Consider the following 20,552-nt stretch of genomic DNA (forward strand, 5'->3'; position numbering starts at 1 on the left):
CTGCATGATTCACTGTCTTCAAAAGCTTCTTCCACCTACCAGTCTTTGTGCTCTCAGTTATGCCCAATGTCTCAGAATAGCACAAAGAGCCAGCTGGCTTCTCCCTTTGCCTTTTCGTCCTCTATGGTCCAGGTAAAACCACCTCAGAAACAAACAATGCTGCAAACTCCCAGGGTCAGGCACCATCTGTAGAAGAGAAACAAAATTAACACCTGAACCATTATAATAAGACGTGGGAGCAAAATTAGGCCATTTGGCCTATCGGGTCTGCTCCATTTCATCATTTGCTCTCTCAGCCCCAATCTCCTTCCTTCCTCCCCGTATCCCTTCATGCCCTGACCAATCAAGAATCTATCAACCTCTGCCGTAAGTATACATAAAGAATTGGCCTCCACAGCTGCCTGTGGCAACAAATTCAACAGATTCACCACTCTTTGGCTAAAGAAGTTCCTCGTCATCTCCGTTCTAAAAGGACGCCGCTCTGTTCTGAGGCTGTGTCCTCTCATGTTAAGACTCCCCACTCCTCTCCACATCCACTCGATCAAGACCTTTCACCTTTCAATAAGTTTCAATTAGGTCACCCCTCATTCTTCTGGATTCCAATGAATACAGGCCCAGAGCCATCAATACTCTCAGCATCTGCAGATTAAAATAAAAATATCAAAGCTGTCAATTATCATATTATTGGCATCAAATACATTTCAACTAAAAGAATGAGATTAAATAATTTTGATATCAATTTACCATCTGGGTTAAAGTTTTGCATATGAAAAAAAAACTGTCCAAAATGTTTAGCGCATCAATTACGTATCTGATTAGCCATTTTAATGAAGTCTTATGAAGGTTGCTTATTGCAATGGTTTTGTTTCTTGTTGTAATTACATCTTTTTATAATATAGCTGAATCTGCAAAGAGCTGACTTTGATTAATGATTTCTTTCCCTTGTAAGTTGCAACTGGCTAGATTTATGACAATTAATGTTTTTGAAGTATATACGAATTCCCACATTTTTAGGAGAAAAAAATTATGACCAAGACTGGACTATTTACTGTTTCAAATTTAAACACAACTGTACAATGATAATTTAATTATCGCCAGTATTTCAAAATGTCTATGAAGCTATATTCTTAGTTATTTTGCAATTTCATGAGACTTAGATGTCTCCAACCCTTATTCATCATCTGATACTATTTTTGTATTATGAATAAGCAGTTAGATTAAATTGCATTGGAATCTGTTATGTCAATGGGAGCAAAAAGTTGCAAAGGCAAATAAGTTTAATGTAGAGATTCTGTGGATGGGTAAAACTGCATCAAATTTTTGCAGCTGTAAGGCCACCTAATCTTCCCTAGAAGTGATAAATCAACATAGTTTCTATACTATGAGATAAGAGGGATTGTAGAAAGGGATTTGGGAGTTTAAGCAGATATACCTCTTAAATCGCTGTGCAGATACAAAAAGGAATTCAAAGGACTAATCATAATACATGAGATTCTGCAGATGCTGGGAATCCAGAGCAACACACACAAAATGCTGGAGGAACTCAACAGGCCAGGGAGCATCAGTGGAGGGAAATAGGCGTTTTTGGCCGAGACCCTTCATAAAGACTGGGAAGGAAGGGCAAAGAAGCCAGAATAAGAAGGTGGGGAGAGAATAAGATAGCAGTGAGACCAGAGGTGAAGTAAGAAGTTTGGAGGTGATGGGTGGAATTTTCCCTCTGCCTGTGTGGGTTCCTCCCACATCCAGAAGACGGGCTGATTGGTAGGTTAACTAGCCACTGTAAATTCCTGCCAGTATGTGGGTGAGAGGCAGAATCAGGGAACAGTTGATGGAAATGTGGACAGAATAAAACAAATAAGATTAATGTAGAATTAGCATAAATGGGTGGCAGATATTCAGTGAATCAAAGGCCTATTGTTGTGATGGATCTCTGCGACTCTATAGCTCTATTCTTTCTTCACTTGACTGGATCACTGTGACATCTCTGATACCCTCTGCCACTTCGCTAATTCACAATTTTGGTGGTCTCAATAGACTTAATTTTTACCGTGAATGTCCAGTCCCTCTACACCTCTTATCCTGTAGCAGAATGGCCTGGGGGCCCTTTATCTCTTCCTTGAACAAAGACCCAATCTGTCTCTTCTGAAAGATCACCCTCCCAGGTTTAGCTGAACTTGTTCATACATTGAACAACTTTTTCTTTGTCTCCCCACGCTTCTTGTAAATCAAAGGCACAGCTATGGGAGGCCATATGGGTTCAAATCATGTAGGTTCAAGGGGTTTGAATGGAATACTCAGCTGTAAATTGAGGCCAAAGGATGTGGGCACACCATACTGATGCAGCTTCAAAGAAGGCACAATGGTGGCTATATTTCATTACGAGTTTGAGGAGATTTGGTAGGTCACCAAAAACATACAAACTTCTACGGATGTACTGTGGAGAGCTCTGGATGGGGGGAGCTACTGCACACAGTAAGCTGCAGAGAGTTGTAAACTTGGTCAGCTCCATCTTGGACACTAGCGTCCAGAGTATCCAGGACATCTTGAAGGAATGAAGGCTCAAAAAGGCAGCATCCATCATTGAGGAACTCCAGTATCCAGGACATGCCCTGTTCTCATTGCTACAATAAGGAGTGAGGTACTGGAAGCTGAGGGGAGACGCTCAATGATTCAGGAACATGCGATTTCTGACTGAACATTGAACCCATGAACACGACCACTACTATTTTTTATTTTTCCACAATTTATTTAATTTAACTATTTAATATATAAATATACGTACTTACCTTAATTCACGTTTTTCTCTATTGTTAGGTATTGCATTGTGCTGCTGCCACAAAGACAGCAAATTTCATGACATACTGGTGATATTAAACCTGATTCTGGCAGTTCACCAACAACAGCAAAACAAACGCATTTCCCCTCCCTCCTACCCAGGACAGGCCATCTCCGGGCCTCTAGTCCTTCTCAGATTCTAGCAGACTTAAAGGCCTCCAACTTCAGGCTTCACCTGAGGACCCTAATCATGGGTTTGACCTTCGGGCCTTGACTTCCAGGCTCGCACTTACCTTCGACCCCAGTGACCTGAGTCTTCATGACTCCATCAGGCCTCTACCTTTGGTCTTCCACTTTCAGATTTTGCCAGGTTTGACCTTCGGGCCTTGAGTTCTGGACCTCTGATCCCAATGGCCTGGGGTTCACTGGCCCTTGTGACTCTTACCGGTACCCAGGACGCCACTCATACAGAATTCAAACCCGGGACTAGTCTCCAGACGGGGGATCGCTAGTCTCCTGAGCACCTGCCACATGACTTCTGGGGTTCAGCCAGCGAACACTTTGATCAGGACTCGAACTCCTGCCCAGACCCTTTAATTACTGCCCCAGACCTCTAACAACCCCAACTGCTTCCAAATTCATCCCCACAAACCTAAGTCTGAGCCATGACATTGTAGCTCAGTGTCATCTTGACCGGGAGTTTAACCTCGCCTGCACCTCCTACCTGCTTTCTTTGAGGGCTCCATTCGGCCATTTTCCCTTGCACTATCAGATCTGTTCTGATGTTTGATACTTTCCCCACCAGTGGGTATGAGCTTTTGTTTACCATGATGGTTTTCCCTCCACCTTAGTCAACAGGCATTTCATTTGCTGTTTCACTTCACATTTCCAATCTTGTCCCTCATCACAACCAGAGCAATGATTAGGTTCCCCTTCACCTTCTAAATCCCACATTTTCTGGATTACTTTCCTTAATTTCGACCACATTTTAGGCATACCACCACCAGGCACATCTCCTTCCCCTTTCACCATTCCCTCTAGTTCACTCTTCCTTTTTATGCCTGCTTAAAGTTGACTAAAAACTTTAATTCTCCAACCCACCCTGGGCGTACTCCAAAAGGCTGCTAACTGCGGGTCAGATGTGATCTTCAAGACTGAATCGAGACATTACAAAATATGATCTAAGATGAGTGGAGATCACATTCAGTCCGAGATTGATATGATTATCAATGTGAGTGGGATACATTTCAGAGAAGCTTGGAGAGGTACATTGATGGTAGGGGAATGGAGGGCTGTGGTCCTGGTGCAGGTCGATGGGAGTAGGCAGTTTAAATGGTTTGGCATGGGCTGCTTATCTATGACTGATACAAACTCAGCTGAGTTTGAGTGAATGGATGTGGCACTTTAAGCTTCGAGTCAGATTGCCAGTCTGGAGTATGTCTTTCTGCAGTACTTCATTTGAACTCTTCGAGGTGCTGTCCTTCATGTGAGGTGTTAAACAGAAACCGAATGACGTGATCCACTACTTTACATAAATGTTGACTTAATGCCATTGTTTGTGGATGAGCAATGTGCTCAATTGGCATACTGGCTAAATTCCATCAATAGCATTGCCAAAAACAGATTAACTGCTTATTAAGTCTTCTCTGCTCTGCTCTGTGATTGCTGCGTTTTGCATGTGTAGTAGTGACTGGATTTGTAAGTAATTTGCTGCATGGTACTGTGAGGAGTTTCTGAGAAGTGCTGTATAGTGCTACACAAATGCTCATCTGGCTTTGGAGATAACTTCTCCACTGCATTTCACTGAAATAGTTTTCTGACTACTAAGCCTTTGCCTCTTGCCAAAAGCACTTCCACAGGTGGTAGCAGCCTTCTGGAAGATCACCGAAGTGTGATCATTCTGCACAGCTGAATCTTGCCACTTGTCACATTATTGAATCACAGAGGGACATGGCCAAAACCTGCCCACCTCTACTGCCTGTTCTTTTATCAGTATGCATCTTTCATCTGGGTTTGTGTTAATGAGTTAGTGTTCTATAAATCCAGTCAGCATGAATAGAAAAGATGTCTATAGCTTTGTAATTGGATTTATTTAATACACCAATCAATTTCATGCGGGAGTCAGTCCAAGTGCAGTTGTCAGGTAAAGCAGGCGTGCAATTTACTATTGCTTCTGTGTTTCTAAAACCCTATCTAAATAATGTGATGACACAAATTATGAAGAGATAATAATTTTAGGCAAGCTGGTTATACACTTTTCCCTTTAAAATACGTCACTCTTGCTAACAATGGTGTTCTCTTACGGCTTTTAGTGAAAACCAGCTGCAGTTTTTCCTCAGCTGTTGGCCATTAAGCTTCAGTAAGCGAGAGGGGTAACATTCTGCGTCGATGGCCAGGAAGTGACTGCTCTGCTCTCTCTGACAGCTGGGCTGGGAGAGGGAAAGCCCCAGTCTTCAGCCTGATCCAGCACTGTGGCCAGGAGCCTACCACCTCAGTGCCTAACCCACAGAGGTATAATGGGCCACTCCCTAAAATTGTAGTCACTGTCTGGAAGAGGGAGAGTTAATATTGTGAGGGAATGACACAGTAGAAAATAATGGTAGACACCTCACGTTGTAGGGTAACATCCGTAGCTGAGTCTTATGTAGTGCCTTTCAATGCTTCTGTCCACATGTACAAAACAAATTATTTGGTAGCAGAATGATACCTCCTAATCAATTGTAGCACTGCAAAAACTCCATAATGAGTTAACTTCACCTAATGGAGTCCTGGAGCAGGTTTAACATGGAGAGTATTAGGAAATGTATACAGGTATGAAATGTTTAATATTGTTTCTGAATGACATCAATTATTTTATTTATGAGGAGTCAACCTATAAGCACCCATGCTGCATACTGCATAAATGGAAGGACAGTATGCTGTCCGTGCCATTATTTATTTGTTTATTATTTATTGAGATAGGGCACAGAATAGGCCCTTCTAGCAATCCCACAATTTACAACGACCAATTAATCTACCAATTGGTACATCTTTGGCCTGTGCCACCCTATCTGTAAGTACTGGTTTTTATAGTTTGAGTTGATATTAAAAAGCTATTTAGGTTTTGAGGACTGGAATTTACTCCTTAGATCTCCTTTCCAGTATTCAAAAAGGGAAATGGGGATAATTTTGGAAATTATAGACAGTCGAGTCTCACATTAGTGGTAGGGAAGTTACTGGAGAAGATTCTTAGGAATAGGGTTTATGAGCATTTGGAAGACCATGGCCTGAATAGAGACAGTCAACACAGCTTTGCGGAGGGCAAGTTGTTTCTTATTAACTTGATTACATTTTCAAGGAGATGAGAAGGAGAATGTAAAACTGGGGATGTTGCCTACTGAATTTTAATAAATCATTTGACACGGATCCTCATGGCAGGCTCATCTGGAATATTAAAATGAATGGGATCCATGGTGAATCGGATGTTTGGATTCACAATTGGCTTGTCCCATTGAAGTCAGAGGGTGGTGGTTGATGGGACTGCTGACTGGACTTTTGTGTCTAGCTGTGTTTTGCAGGGATCGTGACTGGGACCTCTGTGATTGAGAGAGATATATATATATATAAAACTTAGTAAGTTCGCAGAGGATATGAAAACTCATGGTGTTGTGGTTAGCGTAGAAGACCGGCAGAGGATACAGTGATATGTAGATCAGTTGGAGATATGGGAGAAGAGATAGCAGATGGAGTTTAACCTGGCCAAATGTGGTATTGCTGTTTGGGATAGTACACCGTTAATGGCGAAAGCCTTGTAGTTAGACCACAACTAGAGTATTGCATGTAGTTTTGGTCACCCCATTATAGGAAGAATATCATGGCTTTGGAAGTGGTGGAGAAGAGGTTTAGCAGAATGCTGTTTGCATTCGAGAGCATGTGCTATATGGAGAATTTGGACTATCTTGGGTTGTTTTCTTTTGGAGTGGCAGAGGTTTAGGAGAGATCTGGTAGAGGTTTATAAGGTTATGAGAGGCATAGACAGAGTAGCTGGCCGGTATCTTTATTCCTAGTGATGAAATGCAACATACCAGAGAGTGTATTTAAGAGTAAATTCAAAGGAGGGCAAATTATTTTACACGGAAAGTGGTGGGTGCTGGATTGTACAGCCTGGAGGGGCAGTGGAGGCAAATACGACAGGTATTCAAGAGATTCTTAGATAAACACGTGAATGTGCAGGAAATGGACATTGTATAGGCAGAAAGTGTAAGATTAGTAAGGCATATGATTACTAATTTACCGGTAGTTAGACATAATAAAATTTATTATCAAAGTACGTATGTACTACCTTGGGATTCATTTTCTTGGAAAATAAATGAATAGAGTTTACAAAAAAATTGGAAGTGAGTCTGTAGGTTGTGGAATCAATTCAGAGTTGTGAGTTAAGTTATCCATGTGGGTTCAGGAGCCTGATGGTTGTGGTGTACTAACTGTTCCTAAACCTGGACTGTTTCTGTACCTCCTCCCCGATGAAGAGCACGGCCTAGGTGAAGGGGGTCTTTGATGATGGATGCTGCTTTGCTGTGGTAGCACTCCATGTAGATGTGCTCAACGGTGGGGAGGGCTTTCTGTAGACTTTTGCATTCCTGGACTTTGGTGTTTCTATACCAGGTTGTGGTGAAACCAATTAGGATACTTTACACTGTGCATCTATAGAAGTTAGTCAGTTTTAGGTGACGTGTTAAATCTACACAATCTTCTAAGAAAGTTCCTCATCACCTTTGATTTGGCCAACAACAGTGGTGTCATCAGCAAAGTTAAATAGGGTATTTAATCAATCAGCACAGCGTTCTGGGCTGAAGGGTCTGTTTCTGAGCTATGTTGTTCTGTGTTCTGTCTCCACTCCCTGAAGGGCCTTAAACCAATCAGTTTCACTGATCTTATTATGCTCCTGCAGTGTGTTTCAGATATTTCATTATATCACAGTGTTATATAAATGAAATTGTTTGAATGCTTCCAGCAAGCTTGAAACTTTATTAAATTCCACATAACAGCATTAAATTTACACAGTTAATGTGATGTTATTTTAATATTGGTTGCCACATTTCACAGCTCTTTTCTGCTTTAACAAAAAAATCAAGAGCATTTCCAGTGCTTCTGCCATAAGTTGACAAAATAGAGAAGCTGTTCATCAAGCTCTATTGTTTCTGTTTTTGCATTTCTCCTCATAAATAAGCCCCATCCTTCAGATGTAGCAATAAATCAAATGCCCAACTCCTTCAGTGTCTGTAAAAGATTCTATGATGCCATTGGAGAAGAGCAAATAAATTATCACATTATTTACCCACGCGTCTAGCATCTATCCCGCCATCAAAATTTTTTATTTAAATCTGCTTTCCGTTATTTTGCTGTGTGAAGGAACGTGTTTTGTCATTACAGCAGAGATGTTATTTCTGAAGAACTTTTTAGCTGTACATTTGAAGTTACTGCAATCTATTTTGGTATTTATCACGAGGTTTAATTTTCTTCTGTGTCAGGTCAGTTTTTTGTTTGGAAAGCAATAACTGGGATGCACTGGCTGCTTTCAGACGCCTAGGTCCAGTGCTCTATTTCACAAGTATGTACCTCTGAGTTTTGATAAGTTGAGAAAGTCATTACACCAGTGCTGATTTCTCAGTCCTATAGTGAGCTGAAGTCAATAGATCATCTTTTAAGATTATTTAAAAGATTAAACATCTCAGACTAGATGATTATTTCAATTTTCTCTGCCCATTACTTCAGTGATTCAAGTTATTATAGAATCCACCATCTCAGTTCATTAACACAACTATTTTAATTCTGTGAATTTTCTCTTTTAGAAAGGGCAATCAATAATCTGGGCACTTCTTGTTTGCTAACTTTATCCTAGTGGTCTTATAATTTAAGACTACATTAATCTTATAATGTAATACAATATTTAAAGGGACTGTGTGTTTAGATATTTCTTGGCTAATTCTTGAGTGAGTGCTGGACTGTAGGAAATGCTGTCTTTTCGGAAGGTGGAACATTGAACAGAGATCCCATTCATCCTCACAGATTGCTGAGAAAGATCCCTTGGCACTGTTCACAGAAATGCAGGAGGTTTCTTCTGGTGTCTGTGGCCCCACGTTTATAACTAATACCACTAAAGAAACACAAAAAACATTCATCTGAAGACTATTTGTAGAGCCTTGCTCTGAACAAATTGCTTGCTCCAATCGCCTATAGTGCAGGAGTCAACATATTTTAAAAGTAATTTATTGCCTGCGTGGTTGTCAGAGCACATGATGAGGATATGAAAGCCGCCGTACAACTTTGCCCTTCCTTCCTTCACAGCTGCCAGCTCTCCCCTCCCTTTTAAGCATTATCAAAAGCTGGCAACTTGCTTTAGCTTTTCTGAATTTGAATGTTTAATGGCGGGTAAGTGTTCCAGCTTCCTTATTGAGCAGCAAGAGAGAGAAACAATTCAAATTTGGACCAAGATGTCTCATTTGGGTGAAGTATTGCAAGTCGCTGGAGCTTAATGAATGCAAACAAAAGTTTATTCAAGCCGGCAATGTTCTTATTTTTCTAAGTTCCATCATGTAATTACTACACAGAAAACTCGATTCACTGCTCCCTGTACCAGAGCCAGCACGATTACCATTTCTCTGTAAAGATCCCATTGAGGCTTAGGCTGACTTTGTGGGGAAAAAACTGGGCTGCATTCCACGTTTGAAACACAAATCCGCAAGGATTGAACTTGTCCCTGAGTAAATGTTCCTTTTATAAATGAGCTTTGGCATTGGTTGGCACCTAGTCTGCCTGACACCAGAGTATGTGCACCATGGGAATCCAGGCTATAAGCACAAATCTCCCAGGCAGAGGATACAAACAAGTTTTTTGTTTGATAGAAGCAAAAGGAAAGAGCTGACCTCAGTGAGATGACAGGTTAGCATTTCCTCTGCATTTCTTTTATCTTCCTTTGGCGTTTTGGCGTCCCTCTTATCTTCAGCTGCAACCCTTGACCTGTCAAAATATTAATTTAGGCTAGCGGGTAACTGCCTTGAAAACTCAAGGTCATTATTAATTTTGTAAAAGACACTGCCACACTGCATTCACCTCTAAATATCTCCTGGAGTGTTATCTATATTTTCATATTTATCTACATTTAACCATTATGCTTGTGACTGGTGCAGGGAAAACTCAAGCATTTCTACGTGAATTAGAAAAAAATGGTAGATCTGATTTTTCTTTTGCAGCAATTTGTGTGTAATGGAGCAGAACTCGTCTGCAGTAACCTATGCATGAGCGCAGGAGCAGTTAACCTTCCTGAGAGCTGTTCCCTCGCTAGAATTTGCTTGCAGCGAGGACACATGATGATCTGCATCCAACTTTCCCTGTGAAGGGAAAAAAAATCAGATGCAGGTCATCATGTGTCCTCGCATTTACCCATTCCGTCATCCCTGTTTTGTATTATCTGAAGGGAGTTCTGGTGGTACCTGAGTCAGGTGACTGAGTCTTCAAAATGAAAGAGAAATGTTCAGAAGCGGCCATTGGCTGGAGTCGTTTGCTTTCATGACATTCTATAACAAGAACTCAAAGTAACCGATACATTGCATAAAAATGTGAAGAGGATGTTTCCTACCTAAGACCAGAGGACGTGGCCTCAGAATAGAGAGGCAGAATTTTAGAATGGAGATGAGGAAGGATTTCTTGAGCCAGAGAGTTGTGAATCTGTGAACAACACGCACAAAATGCTGGTGGAACGCAGCAGGCCAGGCAGCATCTATAAGGAGAAGCACTGTCGACGTTTCAGGCCAAGACCCTTCGTCTGTGAAATTCTTTGCCACAGATGACTGTGGAGGCCAAGTCTTTACTTATATTTAAGGCAGAGGTTGATAGATTTTTTGATTGGTCAGGGCATGAAGGGATATGGGGAGAAGGCAGAAGATCGGGGCTGAGAGGAAAAATGGATCAGCCATGATGAAATAGTGGAGCAGACTCAATGGGCCAAATGACCCAATTCTGGTTGAGAGAGAAAGAAAATCTGTGCATTTGAGTACCGTCAGGTCTCTTTTATATATTGACAGCTTTATTTGAATCATAATTAGTCATTTCAATTGCAGTTTGTTAATCAGTCTCCATAATTTAGTCCTTGTGATAGAGGTGATATTCCAATAAGTCATAGGACTCCCTCCTTCCTGTGTCCATCCACTTGTCCCTAGATCTTGTTGGGCACATTGCACAGCTCTCAGTGACCTTGGCAAAATTCCAGCCTGTGCATTGCCCATCCTCATTTGAAAATCAGCAAATGTTGCTTGCTCCTTGCTGCAGTCACAATAGCACATCCCTATTTCATCCCATTGCTTTTCTATATAGCTTGGATAGAGACAGTTTCTCACTTTCCAGGTGACCTGTTTCTTCTTTGTTCCTGCAGCAAGCTGCTCCGATGATCATATACCCGGGCTAACACATCTTTGTCCACTCACAACCCACATTCACAGAGTACGTGCCTATCACAAGGTCATTATAGGCAGTAGCAGCAGTAGTGCTGCCCATTTATTTATTTTTAATTTATTGAGATACAGTGCAGAGTAGCCCTTTCAGGCTCTTCGAGCCTAGCTGCCCAGCAATCTTCTGATTTAATCCTAGCCGAGTCACAGGGGAAATGAACCCAAGTCTCCTGTATTGTAAAGCGTTGTGCTTACCAATGTAGATGGTCATGAAGGAGCTCCTCCTTGACTTTTTCTTCAGCGATGTGGAGCTGTTTGGAATCCTTGATATTTATTTTCTCCTTGTCTGATGGTGGTATTCCAAAGAGGATCTGTGAACCGTGGACGTTAATTAGCTTAAGGTAAACCATCGCGCTGCCACTGTTGTCTGGCACCAGATAGATTATTTTTAATATTTTGGGTTGGGGGTTCTCATTACCAAGCAAGCATGATTGGCATTGCAGTATTGTGGGGCAAAAGTAGAAGTTTTAATGGTGGGTGGGTGTGCTCGCCAATTTGAGCTTTGCAGACCTCTCATGCTTTTTTTTTTCCGATTCTAAGAGTTGTATTGAGAAAATAGATAGTTAAGTGTGTGCAGACCAACTTTATTTATTCATTGACTGATTGAGATACCGTGCGGAATAGGCCATTCCGACTTTTCAAGCCACGCCGTCCAGCAACCCCGGATTTAACCCTAACCTAATCACAGGACAATTTACAATGACCAATTAACCTACTAACTGTGTGCATCTTTGGGCTGTGGGAGGAAACCAGAGCATCCGGAGGAAACCCACGGGTCACGGGGAGGACGTGCAAACTCCTTACAGGCAGCGGCAGGAACTGACCCCAGAGCGCCGTGCCACCCCGTATCTGGTGTTGCTGCCTATGAGACGGATGCCCTTCGTCTGACGCTTGGTTTTATATTCACGTCACACTTGCCGAGAGGAAAAGGGTGATCTGTAATTTGTTTGGATTCTGCTGAAGTTGACTAGCAGATGGTCGTCAGTCAGTCAGCCTGCCTAGTGCAGCTGTCAGCATACTCGATCCAAGCAAAGTAGCTTTTTGTCGTGCTGTCACAAAGTCATTGATGTAGATAAAATTACATCTATTTGACTGGACTGGTTAAGGTTAAGGAGCAGACACACTAACCTTCCTTGGGACAGTCTGTTCCATTGCAAGTGGCAACAGCTGTCCCTTCCACTGAGCTCAACATAGTCATAGAGAGATACTGGGGACAATTTACTCTGGTCCATTAAAATATGAACCTGCATGTATTTGGATGTGGGAGGAAACCAGAGAACCTTGGGAAAACACATGTTGTCATGGGAGAACATGCAGACTCCACTCTGGTAGCATCAGAGGTCAGGATTGACCCTAGGATGTTGAGACTGTAGGGTAACAGCTTTGCTATCTGCACCACTGAGTGAGTGAGGCCTCCCATCGGTCAGGCTCAACCATGGATGTTGAGTTCTAGCCATCTAGGTACACAAGCCTAGGCATACAATATGGAGAGCAAGCTCCCTCTTTCCACGCATCTGATGAACCCCAAGAAATGGCAGAGACTGATACAGTTCTACGATCTGTACCACTATATTGACCATATAGCAAAGTAAGAAACAAATAGCTGAAGGTTTTATGAAGCTGAGGAGCTCTTACCTTGCTTCAGAAGTACAAGAACGCACAGTATGTTTTACTCCAGAATCTCGGTAAACAGTCAGATTTTCACTGGTCACTTAACTCTCATCTCCCTGTCTCTCTCATGGGATGGCTTTTAAAAACATTGATCTCGGATGAGATAAACCTTCAGCCGAAGGACGATAAATTACTTCAGGGAAGCCAGTGCAGATTTACTAAGAAAAGATAATATTTAACCAATTTGATAGAATATTTTGTTGAGTAATGCAGCTGATGCAGTTACATGTACTTCCTGAAGACTTTTCATAAGGTGCCATATAAAGGCTTATCAGTGGAGTGAGGTATGTAGGATAGAAGTGGCATTAATGATTTGGACCACAACCTTGTCATCGTTGACCCAGAGAGCTATGTTGGCTGAGTCAGGTCTTTATGCTTTGGCTCTTGGTAGGGTCACCCATGCCAAACAGGTCAAAAGGTAGAAGCTTGACTAAGAGTGGCCCACCAGTCCTCCAGGTTCAGAGGTTTGGCTCAGGGCTAACAACCCTGACTAGTAAAACAAAATTGTTACGGAAACAGCAATGAAGAATCCTTCTATATCTGAGTGCAATGGTATTCCAGCGTCTACACCTGGGACTTGCATGACTGACAGTAGTGAAAACTGAGAGGAAGCTACTAACACGATGAAGGAAGCCAGAGATGGAGGATCTTCATTGCTGCCCTAAATACCAGTGGCTTAATGGGTAGTGAGTAGTAATAGTGTGAATGAATTTGATTTTAACAGAAGGGGGAATGATCTTTCAGACGTCAGAGGTGAATGGCAGTGTTTCCCAGGGTTGGTTTTAGGAGCCATGGCTTTTTTTCTTTATTTTAGTGAACTTCCCACTATTCAGGATATTTACAAAACACAGGTGTGTTAAAAGGGCCTGAAGGATCATTGGGGACCCGAATCACCCCAACCACAAACTGTTCCAGCTGCTACCATCTGGGAAATGGTACCACAGCATAAGAGCCAGGACCAACAGGCTCTGAGACAGCTTCTTCCACCAGGCCATCAGACTGATTAATTCATACTGAAGCAAGTGTATTTCTATGTTATATTGACTGTCCTGTTGTGCATACTATTTATTATAAATTATTATAAAGATTTGATGTAACGTAAAGATTTTTACTCATGTCTGTGAAGGATGTAAGAAATAAAGTCAATTCAAATTCATGGTATGAGTTACAATTCCTAAATTTATGGATGACAGAACACTTAGCAATGTTGTGAATTGGGAGGGAAATTGTTCTTGGGACAAGAGACTATCGTAAGTGGCTGGAACGTGCAGTGTCATCTTTTAGCTGTAGTGGAGACAGATTCCATTGGGACCTTCAGGAAGGAATTGGATAACTATATGAAGAAGTAAGATTTGTAAGCCTATGGAAAAAGGGCTATGAGATGGAGCTCATGAGTCACTTTGGTAGTTGGCAGAGGTGCCATTGGCTGGAAAGCCTCCTTTAATACTTAATGCTTTTGAACTCTGTGCCGTAATTTTCCTTTTCTGTTCAGTACATGGGTTGTTGGACACTGTGACCTTCATGTAGTTGATGGCATTTTCTATTTCAGCTGTTGCAAATTAGTCTGGGAAATTCATATTTAAACTTTGTCCATTGCAATTTTCCCTTCTTGTCTGAGCAGTTGCCATTTTTAAGCAGTTTATGGACAGCCATAGATTATAGTGTTCTGTATTTTGAAAATTGCTACCATTTCTTAATTGTAGCCCATGCATCCTGCTGGTGTGTGAAGTGTCTGTTTTCTCCTGCTTTCTGCCAAGTCTTGTGCTGTTCTTCTAGTGGTCAAGCTCAAAGCTCTTCTCTCTTTGCAGTGGACCCTTATGCAAAAGATTCATTTTTGTGCATTCAAAATCAGAATCAGGTTTATTATTACTGACATATGTTGTGAAGTTTGTTGTTTTGTAGCAGCAATACAATGTAAGACATAAAAATCATAAGTTACAAAGAATAAGTAAATAAATAGTGCAAAAGAGAAATGGCAAGGTAGCATTCATGGACTATTCAGATGGAAAGGAACTGTTCCTGGAATATTGAGTATGGATCTTTAGGGTCCTATACCTCTCCTTAATGGTAGTAATGAGATGAGCTATTGACCTGGGTAATAAGGGTCCCTGATAATGGATGCCACCTTTTCCAAGCACCACGTTTTGAAGAAGTCCTCGATGGTGGGGATGTTTGTGCCCTTGATGGAGTCTTTAGTGATGTACCAAATCTCCTCAAACTCCTAATGAAGTGTCACATGGCTTCTTTGTGATTGCATTAATGCACAGGGTAGCTGAGATGTTAACACCCAGGAACTTGAAGCTGCTCACCCTGTCCACCACTGACCCTTCAATCAGGTTTGGTGTGTGTTCTTCCGACTTCGCCTCCCAAGTCCGCAATCATTTCCTTGCTGACGTTAAATGCAAGGTTGTTGCGACACACCCAACCAGCAGGTCTGTCTCTCCTGTACACCACCTCGTTGCCATCTGAGATTCCGCCAACAACAATGGTGTCATTGGTATATTTTTAGATGGCATTTGAGCTATGCCTAGCTACGCAATCGTGTGTAGAGCAGTGGGCTAAGCATGTTTCCTTGTGATGCACTTGTGTTGAGGATGAGAAGCTGTTATTTACAATCTGCACTGACTGTGGTCTCCTGAAGAGGAAGTCAAGGATCTATTTGCCGATGGAGATACAGAGGTCCAAGTTTTGAAGCTTCCTGATTAGTACTGTGGAGATGGTGTTGAATGTCGAGCTGTAATTAATAAACAACAGCCTGACATATGTCCTGCTATTGTCCAGGTGTTCCAAAGCCAGTGTCATTTAGTCTGATGTAGATGTGTTGTTAGAATCCTGTAAAATAATTTGTTTTGACATAGTAGAATTTTTCAGTGGCACCCCTACCTTTCTACCTGTCCCAAGGTCTGGTATCCAGAGCTGTTCGTGGTACTGCAGATGGGATCTAGCTAGGACTTTCAATAGCCATAGCATTACTTTAAGTTCAAACCTCTATATGTAAAGGCCAATAATCCATTAGTCTACTATTTTCTGTCTGTGATATATTAATAATTTATGTACACAAGTTCTCAATTCCCTCTGGGTCACCACTGCTTCTGGCTTTTCAACATTTCACGGTCCTGTGTTCTTTCCTATTTGGTCCAAGGTGGATGACCTTACATTGCCTAGGATGAAAACCATTTGGCACAGTTTTACCCAGTTGCTCAATCTATTAATATCTCTTTGCAATTTAATGCTTCTGTCCACGCAGCATACAATATGGCCAGATTTTGTGTCATCTGCAAACATGGATCTGTCTCTCTCTGACTTCTTTGTCCCCTCTGTCTCTCTTATACATCATCGGCCCTCAAAGCTTAACAGTTCTAGGGTCATCGGTCAGTCCATCTTTGATTCTGGAGCCTTAAACTCCATGAAACTCGGACAGCTTCCTTCCTTCCTTCCTACCCTTCAGCGTAATGTGGCAGTTCTCAAATTAAGGGAACTTTGAAAAAATACTTGTTAGGCCCACCACCTGTAGGTCTTTTGTATACGACTTTTAAAACCCTTCAGGACAGAAACCATCTAATCGCAGAGATTTATCACAATTTAGTGCCATAATTTTCTAGTTTGTTGACTTGCTTACATCCATTTTGAGAGGTCTCCCTTTGATCAGGATGCTGTGCCTGATATCCTCTTCCCCACTGTAAAATTGATCTCTTCAGCACTGACTATGTTAAAGAAAAAAGAAAATAATTGGACCTGTATAGTGTTACTTGTGTCATCAGAATGCCCCCGACTGCATGGCAGTCAGTTAATTGCTTTCTGAGCTGTTATGCAGATGATTGTGGCAACCACTTTGCTCTTGGCAACATTCCACATACATAATCAGATGAATGACCATTTAATTTGTTTTGGTTGAAGGAAGAAAGTTGGCCATGATTCCATCCAACTCCCCTACTTCTTTGAATAGTACTAATTGATCTTTGCATTCATCGAACAGGCATACAGTGCCCCAGTTTAATCTCTCTCTCTGAAAAGCAACCTCCTGCAGTTGCACAATCAGCAGGGAGAGGGAAAACAGGTTTGTACAAGGCAATGAAGAAAGCCTGAAAATAGTGAGTACACAGAGAAGGTGGGCAAAATGAAAATTACAGGGACATAAAGCTAACGAAAGAAGGACATGCTTTGAGGTTTAAAAAAATTGTAAGCAGTTTGACACAAAGGCAGGGAGGACCACTTTGGCAGAATGTTCTGATCAAGGTATTACCAATGTGTCTAGGTCTGGAATATTTGAGAAATAAGTACCTTCACAGTAGAAATGTTCCCTCTTAGTGGATACAAGCATGAAAGCAAACTGGCCTGTCACTATTTCTGTGTAAATAAGCCCTTGAAATGCTACTTGTTCATTTTGAATGGAATATTAGTGTAAAAAGCAAGCAGGCCCTTCTGTTGTGTAGATGGACCCCTAAGTTCTGAAGTGATGTTTGTACCACAGCAGTGGTGATGGAAAGAACAAAGTTCTGCTAGGAGCGTAAATCCTTGGAATGAAATAATGGAAAATTTCACTCCTCTTTGTTGAAGAGGTAATGTGTTTTTTAATCAAAGTTTCAAAAATGCTGCCCAGCCAACTTGCAGAATGTTGGGGAAATCCTTATTACTTAGTTTGATCTTTGTTAACATACATCATTTTACTTTCAGGGAAGCAAGATCAGCAGATAGTTTACTACAAGGCCTGTGCTACTCAGAAATATCTTAGTCTGGCTTTATTCTTTTTCTCCACCCTGTTGGTACTTCAGGCATGCAAACAATACCATGCAGTAGTAGCACAGGTGAGATTGAGAATTCACCGCATAGAGAACCACCAGCAAAAATCTGCTTCCTTTCACCATCCATCTACTTGTCCAGCGATGGAGAGTCCAATCCAGAATATCGAAATATAAAGCCAAGCCTGGTGATCATTGCTGACATCATTGACAATGCTGCATTGTGCGAGGCGGAGATGTTAAAGATCTCCTCTGCCTCTCCGATGATTTCTTGCCATGGATTAGCAGGAAATAAACTATAGTGAGGTTCGAGCTCTAAAATGAGCACAAAAATCCTCATCATCTCTCAGACATTATATTGAGGGACTACGACACTATCTGAAATAGCATCTTTTAGATGACGTCCTAATCCAAGGCCCTGCTTGCTGTCTTGTGGATGCCAGACATCCTACAGCACTGTTTGGAAAACAAACAAAGGAAGTTATCCATGGTATTCACATTGGCATTTGTCCTAAGACATGCGGAATCTTGCAGTGTATAAACTGGCTGCATGGTTCCCTCATTAGATGGGTTAGTATTTATCTAGTTGTAAAGAAATTTGGGATATCCTGAAGTGACTGTGAAATGTCCTACATTAATATGTCTCTTTTTAACATGAAAGATCTTGTAACATTACTCAAAGAGGAATAGGCATTTCTGAAAGATTCATTCTTCAAGCTCAAAGTACATTTATTATCGAAGTATGTCACCACAGATTCATTTTGCGGGCACACTCAATTCCATGATAGAATCAATGAAGAACCACACCAACTTGGGTTCAACCGGTGTGCAAGACAACCAACAGTGCAAATACAAAAAGAAAGAATAATATGATCAAAATGTTACAATTTTGATCACATTACTCAATATGACCAAAATAAAATTGATAATTTATCAGGCCTGATGAAGGGTCTTGGCCTGAAACATCACTGTTTATTCTTTTCCATAGATGCTGCCTGACCTGCTGAGTTCCTCCAGCATTTTGTCTGTGTTGCTGTTGGTAATTTATCTCACTTGTTGTTTATGGAACTTTGACATATGGAAATGGATTGTCTTGTTTGCTGGTCTGTATAACACTGACCATATTTCAATGGCATTTCATTGACTGCGATTAACTGCAGGATATCCTAAAAGCGAGAGATATGTCACCCAAAAGCTGGTTCTTTCTGTTCATTTGGCATTCCTGCTGCTGCTTGATTGTATAGCTTGCACTCGGCCTGAAGCAAAACTGAGCACCAGTTGTCCAGTCAGGCAGGTGAGAGACTGGAATAGACAGTAAGTCTGCCAACTGTCACTCTGCACCCAACGCCCAGTATCTGTTACTCTCAATACAACAAAGCAACTGTTGGGGGAAGGGTAAGACACTGAAATCAGCAAGGTGACAAGTTTGTAGAGAATGAAAGAAAACTAGGTTCAAGTGGTTTTTAAGAGCCCATAAATTGAGGTTGGCTTAAAAATATAAGGCCCTAAAGTTTTGAGCTCCTGAGAAAAGAGCTGGTGTATTGTATCCAAGTTTAAAGTGTAGGTTTGTATTCTCTTAAATTCCTGCTGTTGGAATGTGCTCCTTGAATGGTCTTGGCAGTAGAATCAAAATGAATATTTACTTGAGGGAAGGGGAAGGGAAGATCATCACTGAGAAAAGGTAGCAAAAGCAGTTGTAATATATTTGTTTAGGATGATTGCCTCTGGTTTTAAACATTTTATTTTCCAATTATGAACAAACATGAACCATTCAATGAACCTGGAAAGCGTTCATTCGCATTTAATAACACATCATTTCAGGCCGTAAAAAAAAAATAAGCCCTAATACTGGTTATTTTTGCTTAAACTCTCCCAATATTGACCATGCTTGGAGAAATACTTCATTCACTGAAGAGCGCTTTGAGACATCTTCAAGTCATTAAAAACATCATTTAAGATTTAACTGAACTGAATAAGCATGAAACGATGGCCTTCTATAGTGAGGTGTTTTATTAAAGAGCATTGTAGAAGTTACCTTGGACTTTAAGATGGATGCAAGAAAATATAAAGGAGTTTTTGTTTAAGACTCATGTTGACTAAATGAAGGAGTGTAATCGAATGAAAACACATATTTTCCAGTTTTTTTTAAAGGGTTGAGTTTTAAATATATATATAGAATCTTAGAACCAACCTTAAGAACATTTTCAAAGCAGCGGAGACAGGAAATCTGTAAACACACAAAGATGGGAAACACTCGACAGGACAGTCAGCAGTTGTGGAGTCTGATTAATTACTTCAGTTTGTAATATCACAAAATAAAATTTTAATGTGTTGTTTGCTTCATAGATTCAGGCTGAGCTACCAAAAAGTTTTCTACCATTTCTTTTAATATGCTTGTTGCTTTTGCTAGTAGTGACCTTTTCACCAAGCAGCTTAAATGCATTTGTATTAGCAGCTTAGCAATATTTATTGCTTTGTTGTTCATCTTATAATTTCCCAAGTTGCTTTGTTGAAATTTCCATTAGTGATTTCAGGTTGTCAGGCCAAATTTTAGAAGCCTTTTCACATTAGGAGCTGAAATAGTTCCTAATGTAAAATAAAAGCTGTAAAGATGCAGTCTGTCCCTAACTATTGTGTTGGGACAACTTAATCCATAATCCCTAAAAGCGTAAAATGCCGGAAGAGCAAAAAGGCTCTAACTGCCAAAGCTGAGTGATGGTTTTGCTGTCAGAATGACCTTGTGATTAAAAATTAAGGATTAGCTTTATTTGTCACAAGTACATTGAAACCTGCAGTAAAATGTGTAATTTGCTTCAAATTAGATCAGCGAGGATTTCTAGACAGCCAGTGCCAACATAGCTTGCCCACAATTAATAACCTT

General features: G+C 41.0%; 1 protein-coding gene across 1 annotated transcript in view; it reads left to right on the plus strand.

Annotated features, from left to right (window-relative positions):
* The window catches only part of phf5a (PHD finger protein 5A), a 32,622-nt gene that overhangs the window by 8,482 nt on the left and 3,588 nt on the right, over positions 1-20,552 (plus strand). The window lies entirely within an intron of this gene.

The sequence above is a fragment of the Hemitrygon akajei genome, chromosome 31 (assembly GCF_048418815.1).
Source record: "Hemitrygon akajei chromosome 31, sHemAka1.3, whole genome shotgun sequence".
Classification (NCBI taxonomy): Eukaryota; Metazoa; Chordata; class Chondrichthyes; order Myliobatiformes; family Dasyatidae; genus Hemitrygon; species Hemitrygon akajei.